This window comes from Triticum aestivum, chromosome 5A (assembly GCF_018294505.1).
Source record: "Triticum aestivum cultivar Chinese Spring chromosome 5A, IWGSC CS RefSeq v2.1, whole genome shotgun sequence".
Lineage (NCBI taxonomy): Eukaryota > Viridiplantae > Streptophyta > Magnoliopsida > Poales > Poaceae > Triticum > Triticum aestivum.
This window is the reverse complement of record NC_057806.1, coordinates 48173198-48189336: the sequence shown is the minus strand read 5'-3', so window position 1 is coordinate 48189336 and position 16139 is coordinate 48173198. Positions and strand designations below refer to the sequence as shown.

At 40.6% G+C, this 16139-nt stretch overlaps 1 pseudogene; it reads right to left on the bottom strand.

Annotated features, from left to right (window-relative positions):
• The window catches only part of LOC123101209 (uncharacterized), a 141533-nt pseudogene that overhangs the window by 51558 nt on the left and 73836 nt on the right, over positions 1–16139 (bottom strand).

Genomic DNA, 16139 nt, shown 5'->3' with positions numbered 1-16139 from the left:
AAGAAAAAATTTAATTCCTATTCTTCTTCCCAGATTCTTCACTTTGAGCGCCAGCTAGTATATACTTTTTTTTTCGAGAGTACGCCAATAGCGTATCATAACTTTATAGAAAGAAGAAAACAATTTACAAAATTCGTACGATCGATGCGAACATCAATCGCCGGAGCACCAACACACACCTACAAGAACAATCAAACGTGACCTCTCACAAAACGGTCTAAACCACCAACACCCACACCTGCACTATGCCAATCGTATATGTCGTGTAGGATGGCTCGAGCTAGTTCTCTGAAGACAAGCACGCACCAGACACTTTCGCTGTTGTGGTAGGCATGTCGTTTGACTATTGCCAAGAAGCGTACGAGCAATATAATTTGTTTGCTTGGGAAAATTGTTTGGTATTCGACATGGAAAATCGAGATGGGGGAAGGACGGTACCAGCTAATGCACGAAATCGTATGTCAGTGTCAGGTTAGTTCTAGAGCCCACTGAATTAAGTTACCGTATATGTGTGTTTATTGTTGTGTCATTTACTACTTGTGCCAGCCCATTTGCATTGTCATGTCAATTGCAAATTTATGTCCGTTTAGCTGATGCACGAAATGCTTATGAGTGATGACATTTGGTCTGTCAACATCTAAAAAGAAATCTGATTGCAGGGTAAGCCGGACAAGAAAAATTCACATACTGAATGCAAAACAGAATGCAAGCAGTGGCGGAGCCAAGGGGGGGGCGAGCAGGGGCCTGGCCCCCCCTAACGATCGAGGAAACTACCTATTAGTTAGCGGTAAACGTATCAATCGTATCTACTTGCACGTACTAGGCCCCCCCTAATCTCAAGCAATCAGGAGAGAAGGAAAGATCCATGAGAAGCAACGTACTGGGCCCTCCTTGTCTCAAGTATAAAAGCAGAAAAAAGAATAGGCCCATGAGATGCCTACCGGCCTCTACTAAGTCTCGTAGGCCCTAGCGTAGTTAGACTCTGCCTTGTGATTAACTCAAGCAGTTAGCGCTGCACCTTTGCTCAAAACAAATTCTTTTAGCGCTGCACCGCTTCTTCCTGCGCCCCGGCCGATGGAAGACGACTTTGCTTTGGCATTGCATGATAATCCTAATCCACATGAAAATAAGGTTTAGCAGCTAAGTTCTCTTCCGATGAAACTACTTTTCTTTTTCATTTTATTGATTGACATCGTAGAGTTATATTTAAACTAATACAAATAAACCACGTTCTACTACGCCTAGGTGATAACTTTTTATAGTATTATGATAGTTATTTTTAGCATTTTATATAGCGTCGAAGTGGCAAATTATTATATAAAAGCAAAATTATTTTTATTTCCAAAAAAATTACGAACTTAGCTAGGCCCTTATGTTGGAACCGTAGTTCCGTCGTTGAACTCGCCCCCCCCCCCCCCCCCCCCCCTACTTGGCTCCGCCCCTGAATGCAAGGCCATGATGCGACTGCTTCGTACTGAGGATCATGGGGTGGTATGTTAGCATATTCAGTAACGAGCATAATCAACATCTCTCAGCTAGTCGTCAGGAGACGAGTGAGTGTCATTCACATACTGAAATCAACCCGGTTCTTATGAATTTCATCAAGAATCTCAGATTTTTTTTATCTCAATTTTTAGCGATTGTGAACATATGTACTTTGAACATCCATGATTTTTTCAGAAATTTTGAACATGTTTAAATTTGAATATTGTAAGTTGGTATCATGGTAGCATGTAAAGACGGGTATCACCTGATATTTTCCTTGGTCACTGGAATCACATCAACAACTTGTTCTCTTTTCTTGAAAAAGAAACCATTGTCTTTCTCTTAACCATGACTATAGAAATCATATGCAAATGAAACAAGTGACCAAAAGTTTAAGAAAACTTTAACTTGTATAGGATCTATCTAACTCAGTTCTAAAAACTTAGCAGCCAACAAAATATATTTAGCAGTAAAAAATTGAGTAGTACAGCTCTAACTTGTACACAAATGATGCTGTGCGTACTATACATAATCTATCTAATTCAGTTCTAACATTTTTGGAGCAAAAAGTCAAGATGGGGATCCGGCAAATGATCTGTCAATTCCTTTTCCTTTTTTGCGGGGGGATCTGTTAATTCCTTAATGTGTCAATTCCATTGAAAAAAATAGCGCGCTATAGCGCCGCTAATAGCATGCTATAGCATACAGAGATTTGGCTCGCTAAATAAATCAATGTACAATGCCTCGCTAATAGCACGCTATAGTGCGCTATAGCACGCTAATAGCATATTTTCAGGGGCCACGCTATTTTCTGTAGCGCGCTATTTTTTTCATTGACAATTCTGTATAACTACTACAGGAATCATCGTCTAAATCATGCAATATTCTGAGCGTCGCTGTGTTGGCCTGTTAGGGATCATCGGAGATTGAGATGGATTTTGCGGAGTAGTTATTTTTCTCACACGAGTAGTGTGAGAAAAGTTCTGAGCATAGGGGAGCCATGGCCCATCTTGCCCCCTGCCAGCTCCATAGCTGCACCGCCCTTGTCCTATCCTTTCAACGATGGCCCGCCTGGCCTCCTAGCAGGTTTCTTTTGGGAGGAGCTATGCCAGGTTGCACGTTGCCCATTCTCACACTAGACAACTCCCTCGCCGGCGGCGTGTCCGCTAGAAAATAACTACTCCGCTACATGCACCGGTGAACTCACAGCTCTGCCGCGCCGGCAGCTAAGAGAGTGATGCGGGTGGGCGCAAGGGAATCTCATGTCATGCCGCTGGGCGCATGCAGCCCGTAGACCGCAAGACTCCTGCCATGCATAGTCCTGTCACACCTATCTCTTCTCCCGTTTGTGTGCCAGGCCTATTCCTTCCAGACCTATCTCTCCTCCCATCACAGTTTGTCTCCCTAAATAAAGCCTGCCTAATTACCAAAGCATCTGCACCTGTAAAGTAGGTAGCACGAATCTTGAATTCGGCGGACGAGCCGGATAACCGGATGCCGGGACACCCGGGTGTTGTCACACCTTTCCGATGTGTAATTGCTACCTTGATTCTAGAATAGGACCGACAGCATTCGCTTCATATGCCAGTAGCAGGGAGAGCTTCTGAACTTTGCTCAATGAGGTCTCTGCAACATGAGATAGGAACAACCTGTCTCAGATAAGCCATAATTAGCCCTCAGATCAACTGAATGCAGACTCGCAGTGGTCCTATGTGAAGAAAACCTGGTTGTGTACCGAAAGTATGACGGTGGCATTGATCGATAGGTCGAGAGATCCGTGGGTCTTGCCAATTGCGGCCGCATCAGCCTGCCATGAAACAACAGAAGGCTCCACCACCGGTTTCACTGCATCACATTGCCAAATTTCTGGGAAAGGGGCGGGAGAGATCGTCATCCTTAGCTCCACGGTGGAGTCGGGGTCGCTCCTCCGCAGCAGCTGCCTCATCTGCAGGTAGAAATCAAGAGGCGGGGGATGAGACCAGCGAATCGGAAATTCGGAGTGGAGGGAAGGGGGGTAGGAGGAGGAAGAAGAAGTAGGAGACGAGCTGGGGTTGGGTTAGGGTTGTGGCACTCACGAACTCGAGCCCGATGCCCCGCGAAGCGCCCTGCGCGCGCAATGGCGACGCCGCGGCCGGCAGGGCCCACGGGGGTTGCCGTCCCCGGCCCTCTTTCCGGTCGAGGGCGGCGCGTAATGGCGTCGTCGTCTTCCCACCTCCCGTCACATGGTTGCAGGCTTGCAGTCATGGCGGGGCGGCGAACGGGACGGGGCGCGGCTGGAGGAAGGTTCACCGTACAAGAACAAGGCCGATCCTGAACGTCAGGCCGGCAAATCCTATTTGATGCCCGCAGGCGTCAAAAGGAGGAGCCTTCGCTGAAGCAAGTCACCACTTGGGCCGGCCCACGTACTAATTTTGGTTCGCTGTTTTCCTTCTTTCTTGCGGGTTTTTTTTTCGTTTTTCTTCTATAGTTTTTTGCTTCCAGTTTTTTCACTGTTTTGGCCCGTTTTCAGTTGTTTTGTTCCGGTTTTTTATTTTTCTGTTTTGATTCCTTTTTGTCCTTTCATTTTCTTTCTTTTAACTTTCCTTTTTTATTTTCTGTTTCTGTTCTTTCTTCTCATTATTGTGTAGTATTTGTATAAAAAGTTCACCGTGTGTTACAAAAATCTTCAATGTATTAAGAAAATGCTAATCATATATTATGACATAGTTCACCTTGCACTGTAAAATTGTTCGGTGTGTATTACAAAAATATTCATTGTATGTTATTAAATTGTTCAACGTATATTAGAAAATGTTCATTATGTATTACAAAAATGTTCATTGTATATTATTAATTTGTTCAATGTATATTAGAAAATGTTCATTGTGTATTACAAAAATGTTCATTGTATATTATGAAATTTTTCATTGTGCATTTAAATTTTGTTCATCATATATTAAAAAATTGTTTAACATATACCCATAAAATGTCCATTTTAGTATTTTAAATTTGCTCAGTATTTTTTTACAAAAACGTTAACTATATTTTAAAATTTCTTCAACATATATTATTAAAATGTTGAAAGTTTTTCTTTAAGGATTTTCCCCTGTATGTTCTACTTTAAGATTGGCGCAACATGCAAAATGTTCGAGGTAGCTAGCTCGGCTGGTTAGCCTCACTTTTTCTTTTTTTCGTTTTTTCGCTTAGAGCGAGATGATTGGACGCACACGGGGAGCTCCTATACAGCGCTGCAGGCGCCCGTTAACGATCCGGCGCCTGCAGTGCTGCAGCGCTGCTAGCATGGGCTGGCCCACTAGGGTGCTGCCCCCAGTTTTTCAAAAAAAATGTGACGAAAATAAAAATATGAAATCAACAAAGGTTTACAGATTTAAAGAAAAAAGGTTCATTCATTTGAAAAAATACGCTCATATCTTTTAAAAAGGTTCATCAATTTTGAAAAAAGTTTATCAATTCGAAAAAAGTTCATTCAGATTGACAAAAAGTTCATCCAATTTAGCAAAAGTTCATTAAATTTGAAAAAAGTTCATTGAAATTGAAAAGAAGTTCATGTATTTTTAGAAAAAGTTCATGGAACTGAAAAAAGTTCATAAATAAAAAAAAGTTCATCCATTTTCAAGACAAATGTTCATTAAATTTCGAAAAAAATCATCAATATTCAAAAAAGTTCGTCAATCTGAAAAAAATCTTTTGAAATTTTTAGAAAGTTCATCAATATTCAAAAAAGTTCACAGAATTTTCAAAAAAATCGTCATCCGGCGCCTAGATGGGCCGGCCCATTTATGGACGCCATAGGCGCCAGTTAACAGAATGCACGTTAACTAGCGCCTGTGGCGCCAAATAGGAAATGCCCACACGGGCGGCATATAGGAGCTCCTCGTCAGGCCTTAACGCCAGGCACGGCACGGCCCTTTTAATTGCGGTCTAGCACAGCCCAGCTTGTAACTAAACGTTTTTCTATCCTTCTTAGATTTTCTTAATTTTTAGATTTCCATGTATGTTTTCTTAATGTTTTGTCTTTTTGTATTTTTTTCTTAATTTTTTAGACTGAAACGGCCACAAAGCCAAAGTGGGTCTTGTTGTGCTAGGCCCATCCCCATGTCCAGGCCTTTGGACCGGCACGACACGACCGGCCCACGCGTTTGTGTATGCCTCACTTTCCTTCAAATTGTCATCCTTTTTTTCCTTTTTCTTTCCCGTTGTTTATACGCAGTAGCGAATATGTCCATGCTTCGCAACGGGGAGAAAAAAAATATCCCGGATGCATCCTTCTTCATGAAAAATTCCTAAGAATTCTTAGCATTGGGTGATACCTCTTTGAAAAAATCCTAAGGATTGAAATAGATAGGACTTATAAATCCTTCATGTTTCTTTTTCCTTTGATTTGGAAGTTTGGTAAACCGAGTGAGCCGTAAAGTGATAGGAACTATGGCTTGAGGTTTGTTTAATACTCCCTCTGTAAACTTTTATAGGGCCTTTTATAGTGACCCAAAAGGTCCTATAAAATTTTACGGAGGGAGTATTTCCAATGGTCAAGCAAGTTAATCAAGAGGACATGATGTGGATGGTCAAGTTAAATATCTAGATACAACCTTTTAATTAGCATTAGTGTTTGGAGTGCACTCACACACTACACCTTAACAACAAAAGAATGAAGTGGATCTTATTTGTGGGAATCGCACGTGCTTCCCTTCGAACATTCTTCACATCTCTCTTTTGCTCTCTCATCTTGATTGATCACGCACAGGTCATACTCATTGTCGTCGCCGTTGTTGTCAAACCCAAGGCGTGGAGATGGGTAACACGATAGTCGCGGCAGAGCCCATCCACCCGTGCCCGAGCATTGTGCAGTGGTAGGCGAAGGGAGGATGCGACGCTGGCGTTGCTTCGGGGGTTGGAGAGGGACGAAATATTGTATAATAATTTAGTGTTGATCAGGTTACACACCGAACAGATCAAATTCGACTACCTTAATGAGAATATGAGCGGAACATTAACATATGTGATATGAACAGGAAATTTTGAAACACTAGAGAAAAATATGTGTCAACAATTATAAGAACAGAACACTCCCAAGGTTTTAAAAAAATCTTTGAATTATCTATCTCTATCTTATAAAATGATATCAATGACCTAATATAAACAACATATGTTAGAGTAGTTTCCTACAAAAAACATGTGTTAAAATAGTTTATGGCCACGTGTGATAACCCACAAGTATAGGGGATCGCAACAGTTTTCGAGGGTAGAGTATTCAACCCAAATTTATTGATTCGACACAAGCGGAGCCAAAGAATATTCTCAAGTATTAGCAGCTGAGTTGTCAATTCAACCACACTTAGAAACTTAATATCTGCAGCAAAGTATTTAGTAGCAAAGTAATATGATAGTAGTGGTAATGGTAGCAAAAGTAATGTTTTTGGTATTTTGTAGTGATAATAGCAATAGCAACGGAAAAGTAAATAAGCGAAGAACAATATATGGAAAGCTCGTAGGCAATGGATCGGTGATGGAGAATTATGCCGGATGCGATTCATCATGTAATAATCATAACATAGGGTGACATAGAACTAGCTACAATTCATCAATGTAATGTAGGCATGTATTCCGAATATAGTCATACGTGCTTATGGAAAAGAACTTGCATGACATCTTTTGTCCTACCCTCCCGTGGCAGCGGGGTCCTAATGGAAACTAAGGGATATTAAGGCCTCCTTTTAATAGAGTACCGGAACAAAGCATTAGCACATAGTGAATACATGAACTCCTCAAACTATGGTCATCACCGGTATGTATCCCGATTATTGTCACTTCAGGGTTAACGGATCATAACACATAATAGGTGACTATAGACTTGCAAGATAGGATCAAGAACTCTCATATATTGATGAAAACATAATAGGTTCAGATCTGAAATCATGGCACTTGGGCCCTAGTGACAAGCATTAAGCATAGCAAAGTCATAGCAACATCAATCTCAGAACATGGTGGATACTAGGGATCAAACCCTAACAAAACTAACTCGATTACATGATAGATCTCATCCAACCCATCACCGTCCAGCAAGCCTACGATGGAATTACTCACGCACGGCGGTGAGCATCATGAAATTGGTGATGGAGGATGGTTGATGATGACGATGGCGACGGATTCCCCTCTCCGGAGCCCCGAACGGACTCCAGATCAGCCTCCCGAGAGTTTTAGGGCTTGGCGGTGGCTCCGTATCGTAAAACACGATGAATTCTTCTCTCTGATTTTTTTCTCCCCGAAAGCGAATATATAGAGTTGGAGTCGAGGTCGGAGGAGCTCCAGGGGGCCCACAAGGTAGGGGGGCGCCCTAGGGGGGCAGGCGCACCCCCCACCCTCGTGGACAGGTGGTGGGCCCCCTGGTCTTCATCTTTTGCAAGGATTTTTTATTATTTCCGAATAGATGTTCCGTGAAGTTTCAGGTCATTCCGAGAACTTTTGTTTCTGCACATAAATAACACCATAGCAATTCTGCTGAAAACAGCGTTAGTCCGGGTTAGTTCCATTCAAATCATGCAAGTTAGAGTCGAAAACAAGGGCAAAAGTGTTTGGAAAAGTAGATACGATGAAGACGTATCAATGATGACCCACAAGTATAGGGGATCTATCGTAGTCCTTTCGATAAGTAAGAGTGTCGAACCCAACGAGGAGCAGAAGGAAATGATAAGCGGTTTCCAGCAAGGTATTCTCTGCAAGTACTGAAATAAGTGGTAACAGATAGTTTTGTGATAGGGTAATTTGTAACGAGCAACAAGTAACAAAAGTAAATAAAGTGCAGCAAGGTGGCCCAATCCTTTTTGTAGCAAAGTACAAGCTTGGACAAACTCTTATATAGAGAAAAGCGCTCCCGAGGACACATGGGAATATCGTCAAGCTAGTTTTCATCACGCTCATATGATTCGCGTTCGGTACTTTGATAGTTTGGTATGTGGGTGGACCAGTGCTTGGGTACTGCCCTTACTTAGACAAGCATCCCACTTATGATTAACCACTATTGCAAGCATCCGCAACTACAACAAAAGAATTAAGGTAAACCTAACCATAGGATGAAACATATGGATCCAAATCAGCCCCTTACGAAGCAACACATAAACTAGGGTTTAAACTTCTGTCACTCTAGCAACCCATCATCTACTTATTACTCCCCAATGCCTTCCTCTAGGCCCAAACAATGGTGAAGTGTCATGTAGTCGACGTTCACATAACACCACTAGAGGAGAGACAACATACATCTCCTCAATATCGAACGACTACCAAATTCATATGACTACTAATAGCAAGACTTCTCCCATGTCCTCAGGAACAAAAGTAACTACTCACAAAGCATAGACATGTTCATAATCAGAGGGGTATTAATATGCATATAGGATCTGAACATATGATCTTCCACCAATTAAACCAACTAGCATCAACTACAAGGAGTAATTAACACTACTAGCAACCTACTAGCACCAATCCCGGACTAGGAGACAAGAATTGGATACAAGAGATGAACTAGGGTTTTGAGAGCAGATGGTGCTGATGAAGATGTTGATGGAGATTGCCCTCTCCTGATGAGGGGAGCATTGGTGATGACGATGGCAATGATTTCCCCCTCCGGGAGGGAAGTTTCCCCGACAGAATAGCTCCGCCAGAGCCCTAGATTGGTTCCGCCAAGGTTCCGCCTCGTGGCGGCGGAGTTTCGTCCGAGAAGATGGCTTGCTATTTTTTTTCCATCGAAAGACTTCGGTAGGGGGCGCGCCCAGGGGGGTAGGGCGCGCCCCCCACCCTCGTGGGCAGGGTGTGGCCCCCTGGTGAATTTCTTCCGCTGGGTATTTTTTATATATTCTAAAAACATCTTCCGTGAAGTTTCAGGACTTTTGGAGCTGGGCAGAATAGGTCTCTAATATTTGCTCCTTTTCCAGCCCAGAATCCCAGCTGCCGGCATTCTCCCTCTTTATGTAAACCTTGTAAAATAAGAGAGAATAGGCATAAGTACTGTGACATAATGTGTAATAACAGCCCATAATGCAATAAATATCGATATAAAAGCATGATGCAAAATGGACGTATCAACTCCCCCAAGCTTAGACCTCGCTTGTCCTCAAGCGAAAAGCTGAAATCGAAAAATATGTCCACATGTTTAGAGATAGAGGTGTCGATAAAAATAAAATACGGACATGAGGGCATCATGATCATTCTTAGAATAGCAACTTATATAATTCTTGCCATATGATTTCTTATGCTAGAGTAATAATTCAATCACAATTTCAAGTATGAATCGTAAACTTCATTGAAAACTAACAAACTATAATCTCAGTCATTGGAGCAATTGCAATTTATCATAACATAGGAAAGAGTCAATGTATAAGAGCTTTTCAGCAAGTCCACATACTCAACTATCATATAGTCTTTCACAATTGCTGACACTCACGCGATACTTATGGGTATGGAGTTTTAATCGAACACAGAGAAAGATAGGGCTTATAGTTTTGCCTCCCAACGTAATACCTCAAGGGTAATGTCAACGGTAATAGTTCATGAAAACTCACATCCAATTAGCCATATATACCAGGATCTTTCCAACATACAGTGCTTGCCAAAGGATAAAATGTAAAAGGAAGGGTGAAGATCACCATGACTCTTATGCAATGTAGGAGATAAACGTAAAAGATAAGCCCTTCGCAGAGGGAAACAGAGGTTGTCATGCGCTTTTATGGTTGGATGCAGAAAATCTTAATGCGAAAGAACGCCACTTTATATTGCCACTTGTGATATGAACCTTTATTATGCAATCTGTCGCTTTTATTTCTTCCATATCACACGATCGTATAAAGTTTATTTTCTCCCACACTAATAAGTCACACATATTTAGAGAGCAATTCTTATTGCTTTGCACCGATGACAACTTACTTGGGGGATCTTATTCAATCCATAGGTAGGTATGGTGGACTCCGATGGCAAAACTGGTTTAAGGGTATTTGGAAGCACAAGTAGTATCTCTACTTGGTGCGATGAATTTGGCTAGCACGAGGGGGAAATGCAAGCTCAACCATGTTGGATGATCCATGACAATATTATTTATTTCAGATGTAAGAAAACATAACCCATTACGTTGTCTTCCTTGTCCAACGTCAACTCTTTTAGCGTGTCATATTTTAATGAGTGCTCACAATCATAAAAGATGTCCAAGATAGTATATCTATATGTGAAGACCTCTCTTTCTTTATTACTTCCTATTAATTGCAACGATGACCAAAACTATGTTTGTCAACCCTCAACAACTTTTATTCATCATACTTTTTCTATGTGAGCTCATTACTCTCCATAAGACTCACATGATCTCTTTGTTTCTTTTTTATTTCTTTCTCTTTTCTTTTATTCACTTAAGATCATGGCAAAATAATCAAGCCCTTGACTCAACACTAATCTTTATTATATAGCTCACGGACTCGATTACATAGAGGAATTATAAAGCAAAACTCACGAGTAGATCATACTAAGAATTTTATTCTACTAGATCAAGATATTACCAAAAGGATCAAACGAATAAAAATGGTAAAGGTAAAAGTGATGGTGATACGATACCGGGGCACTCCCCCAAGCTTGGCAGTTGCCAAGGGGAGTGCCCATACCCATGTGATTATGTCTTCTTTGTTGGTGAAGAAGGTGGAGTTGTTGATGATGGATAGTCGCACATCGAGCGTAGGAGATCTTCTAACTTGCGGATAATGCCTTTGAGTGCGATGATATGCTCCTTCAACAAATTATTTTCACGTGTGAGATACTTATTTTGTATACGAGCTAACTCAATCATCTTGAAAGCTTCGATCTCAGTTGGGGTAAGAATATTGTGATCAAGTTGAAGGATGTCTTCTATTGCCGAAGCTTGGTCCTCTGTGGCCTTCTTGATCCCTTCGTCCTTGTTGATCTCCATGGGTTCTTCTCTCTTCAGCTCTATCTTCATTAGCCAAGCATCGTTGCCCTCATTGTTGGAGGAGGAGGGAGACGACATGATGCTTAGCTTCGACAACCCTGGCAGAAAATAGCTCGAAACAGGAACAAGAGATTTTTGTGTGATACTGGAGTCAAAACCCCCGGGAGATTATATAATGAATTTTTACCGACCAAAATAAGTGTCGTGTACAAAAACGGAGTCCAGAGAGCACACAAGGTGCCCACGAGGTAGGGGGCGCGCCCAGTAGGGTAGGGCGCGCCCTCCACCCTCGTGTCCTTCCCGGACTGCTACTTATTTTTCTATTTGTCTAAATATTCCAAAACAGAGAAATATTGCCTTAAAAACTATTTTGGAGTCGGTTTACTTACTGTACCACATACATATTCCTTTTCGGAGTCTGAAACATTCCGGAAAGTGTCCCTTATGTATTCCTCCGGGGTCACGGTTTCAATAACATTGGTTTCAACATTTATGGGATTACCTGAGATATAATGTTTGATTCTTTGACCGTTCACTACCTTCGGATTTGTGCCTTCGAAGTGGTTGATTTTTATGGCACCGGAACGATAGACCTCCTCGATAATGTAAGGACCTTTCCATTTAGAGAGAAGTTTTCCTACAAAAATCTTAAACGTGAGTTGTATAGCAATACATAATCACCTAGATTAAACTCAAGCTTTTGTATTCTTTTGTCATGCCATATTTTAGCTTTTTCTTTAAACAACTTGGCATTTTCATAGGCTTGGGTTCTCCATTCATCAAGTGAGCTAATATCAAATAGCCTCTTCTAAATGGAAAATTTAAAATCATAATTGAGTTCTTTAATGGCCCAATATGCCTTGTGTTCTAGTTTGAGAGGTAAGTGACATGCTTTTCCATAAACCATTTTATACGGAGACATACCCATAGGATTTTTATATGCAGTTCTATAGGCCCATAATGCATCATCAAGTTTCTTGGACCAATTTCTTCTAGATCTATTAACAGTCTTTTGCAAAATTAATTTGAGCTCTCTATTACTCAATTCTACTTGACCACTAGACTGAGGGCGATAAGGAGATGCAATTCTATGGTTAACATCATATTTAGCAAGCATTTTACGGAAAGCACCATGAATAAAATGTGAACCACCATCAGTCATTAAATATCTAGGGACTCCAAATCTTGGAAAAATAACTTCTTTAAGCATTTTAATAGAAGTTTTATGATCAGCACTACTAGTTGGAATAGTTTCTACCCACTTAGTAACGTAATCAACAACAACTAAAATATGTGTATAATCATTAGAGGAAGGGAAAGGTCCCATATAATCAAAGCCCCAAACAACAAATGGTTCAATAACGAGTGAATAGTTCATAGGCATTTCTTGACGTCTACTAATATTACCAATTCTTTGACATTCATCACAACATAAGACAAACTTGCGGGCACCCTTGAAGAGTGTAGGCCAATAAAAACCAGATTGCAATACCTTATGTGCAGTTCTATCTCCAGCATGGTGTCCTCCATAAGCTTCGGAGTGACACTTGCGTAGGATATGTTCCTGTTCATGCTCAGGTACACAACGTCTAATAACATCATCTACTCCTTCTTTATAAAGGTGTGGGTCATCCCAAAATTAATGCCTCAAATCATAGAAGAACTTTTTCTTTTGCTGGTATGTGAAACTAGGTGGTATAAACTTAGCAACAATATAATTAGCATAATCAGCATACCATGGAGCAGTATGAGAAGTATTTATGACATTTATTTGCTCATCGGGAAAGCTATCATCAATAGGTAGTGGGTCATCAAGCACATTTTCTAACCTAGACAAGTTGTTTGCAACTGGGTTCTCAGCTCCCTTCCTATCAACAATATGTAAGTCAAATTCTTGTAGCAAGAGAACCCATCTAATAAGTCTAGGTTTAGCATCTTTCTTTTCCATGAGATATTTAATAGCAGCATGATCAGTGTGAATAGTTACTTTAGAATCAACAATATAAGGTCTGAACTTATCACAAGCAAATACAACTGCTAAGCATTCTTTTTCAGTGGTAGCATAATTTCTTTGAGAATTGTCTAGGGTTTTACTAGCATATTGAATAACATTTAATTTCTTATCAACTCTTTGCCCTAGAACAACACCTACATCATAATCACTAGCATCACACATAATTTCAAAGGGTAAATTCCGATCAGGTGGCTGAACAATAGGTGCAGAGATTAATGCTCTCTTAAGTATTTCAAATGCTTCTACACAATCATCATCAAAGACAAATGGTATATATTTTTGTAATAAATTAGTCAAAGGCCGAGAATTTTTTGAGAAGTCCTTAATGAACCTCCTATAAAATCCGGCATGACCAAGGAAACTTCTTATACCATTGATGTCCTTGGGACACGGCATCTTCTCAATAGCATCAACCTTGGCTTTATCGACCTCAAAACCTCTTTCAGAAACTTTGTGCCCCAAGACAATACCTTCATTAACCATAAAGTGGCACTTTTCCCAATTCAAGACAAGATTAGTTTCTTCACATCTCTGCAAAACTTGATCAAGGTTGCTCAAGCAATCATCAAAAGAAGATCCATAGACGGAGAAATCGTCCATGAAAACCTCACAAATCTTCTCACAAAAGTCAGAGAATATAGCCATCATGCATCTTTGAAAGGTAGCAGGTGCATTACATATACCAAAAGGCATACGTCTATAAGCAAAAGTACCAAAAGGGCATGTAAAAGTAGTCTTTGATTGATCTTTGGCTGACACAGGTATTTGAGAGAAACCATAATAACCATCTAGAAAGAAAAAATGTGTATGTTTGGATAATCTTTCTAGCATTTGATCGATAAAAGGTAAGGGGTAATGATCCTTTTAGTAGCCTTATTTAATTTGCTGAAATCAATTACCATCCTATAACATGTAATAATTCTTTGAGGAATCAATTCATCTTTATCATTAGGAACAACAGTAATACCTCCCTTCTTAGGGACACAATGGATAGGACTTACCCACTGACTATCGGCAACGGGATAAATTATACCTACCTCAAGGAGCTTTATATTTCCTTTCTTACCACTTCTTTCATTTTAGGATTCAGTCGGCGTTGATGATCACGAACTGGTTTAGCATCTTCTTCCAAATTAATTTTATGTTGACATAGAGTGGGACTAATGCCCTTAAGATCATCAAGAGTATACCCAATAGCAGCACGGTGCTTCTTCAGAGTTTTCAATAATCTCTCTTCCTCATGCTCTGAAAGGTTAGCATTAATAATAACAAGATGTATCTTTTTCTCATCAAGATAAGCATATTTAAGAGTATCAGGTAACGTTTTAAGCTCAGACACGGGATCACCCTTGGGTGAAGGAGGATCCCCTAGGATTTCAACAGGCAAATTGTTTTTCAGAATAGGTTCCTGTTTAAAGAATACTTCATCTATTTCCATTCTTTCATTCATAAACATGTCATTTTCATGGTCTAGCAAATATTGTTCTAAAGGATCACTAGGAGGTACGGCAATAGAAGCAAGACCAATAATTTCATCCTTACTAGGTAATTCTTCTTCACGGTGTTGTCTACTAAATTTAGAGAAATTAAATTCATGAGTCATATCATCTAAACCGATAGTAACAACATCCCTTTTGCAATCTATGCTAGCATTAACAGTGTTCCGGAAAGGTCTACCAAATATAATGGGACAAAAGCTATCTTATGGGGAACCAAGAACAAGAAAATCAGCAGGATATTTAGTTTTCCCACACAAGACTTCAACATCTCTAACAATTCCCATTGGTGAAATAGTATCTCTATTGGCAAGTTTAATTGTGACATCAATATCTTCTATCTCAACAGGTGCAATATCTGTTGGAAATATGCCCTAGAGGCAATAATAAAAGTATTATTATATTTCATTGTTCATGATAATTGTCTTTTATTCATGCTATAACTGTATTATCCGGAAATCGTAATACACGTGTGAATACTTAGACCACAATATGTCCCTGGTAAGCCTCTAGTTGACCAGCTCGTTGTGATCAACAGATAGTCATGGTTTCCTGACTATGGACATTGGATGTCATTGATAACGGGATCACATCATTAGGAGAATGATGTGATGGACAAGACCCAATCCTAAGCATAGCATAAAAGATCGTGTAGTTCGTTTTGCTAGAGCTTTGCCAATGTCGAATATCTCTTCCTTAGACCATGAGATCGTGTAACTCCCGGATACCGTAGGAGTGCCTTGGGTGTATCAAACGTCACAACGTAACTGGGTGACTATAAAGGTGCATTACAGGTATCTCCGAAAGTAGCTGTTGGGTTGACACGGATCAAGACTGGGATTTGTCACTCCGTATGACGGAGAGGTATCTATGGGCCCACTCGGTAATGCATCATCATAATGAGCTCAATGTGACCAAGGTGTTGGACACGGGATCATGCATTACGGTGCGAGTAAAGTGACTTGCCGGTAACGAGACTGAACAAGGTATTGGGATACCGACGATCGAGTCTCGGGCAAGTAACGTACCGATTGACAAAGGGAATTGCATACAGGGTTTGATCGAATCCTCGACATCGTGGTTCATCCGATGACAACATCGAGGAGCATGTGGGAGCCATCATGGGTATCCAGATCCCGCTGATGGTTATTGACTGAGAGCGTCTCGGTCATGTCTGCATGTCTCCCGAACCCGTAGGGTCTAC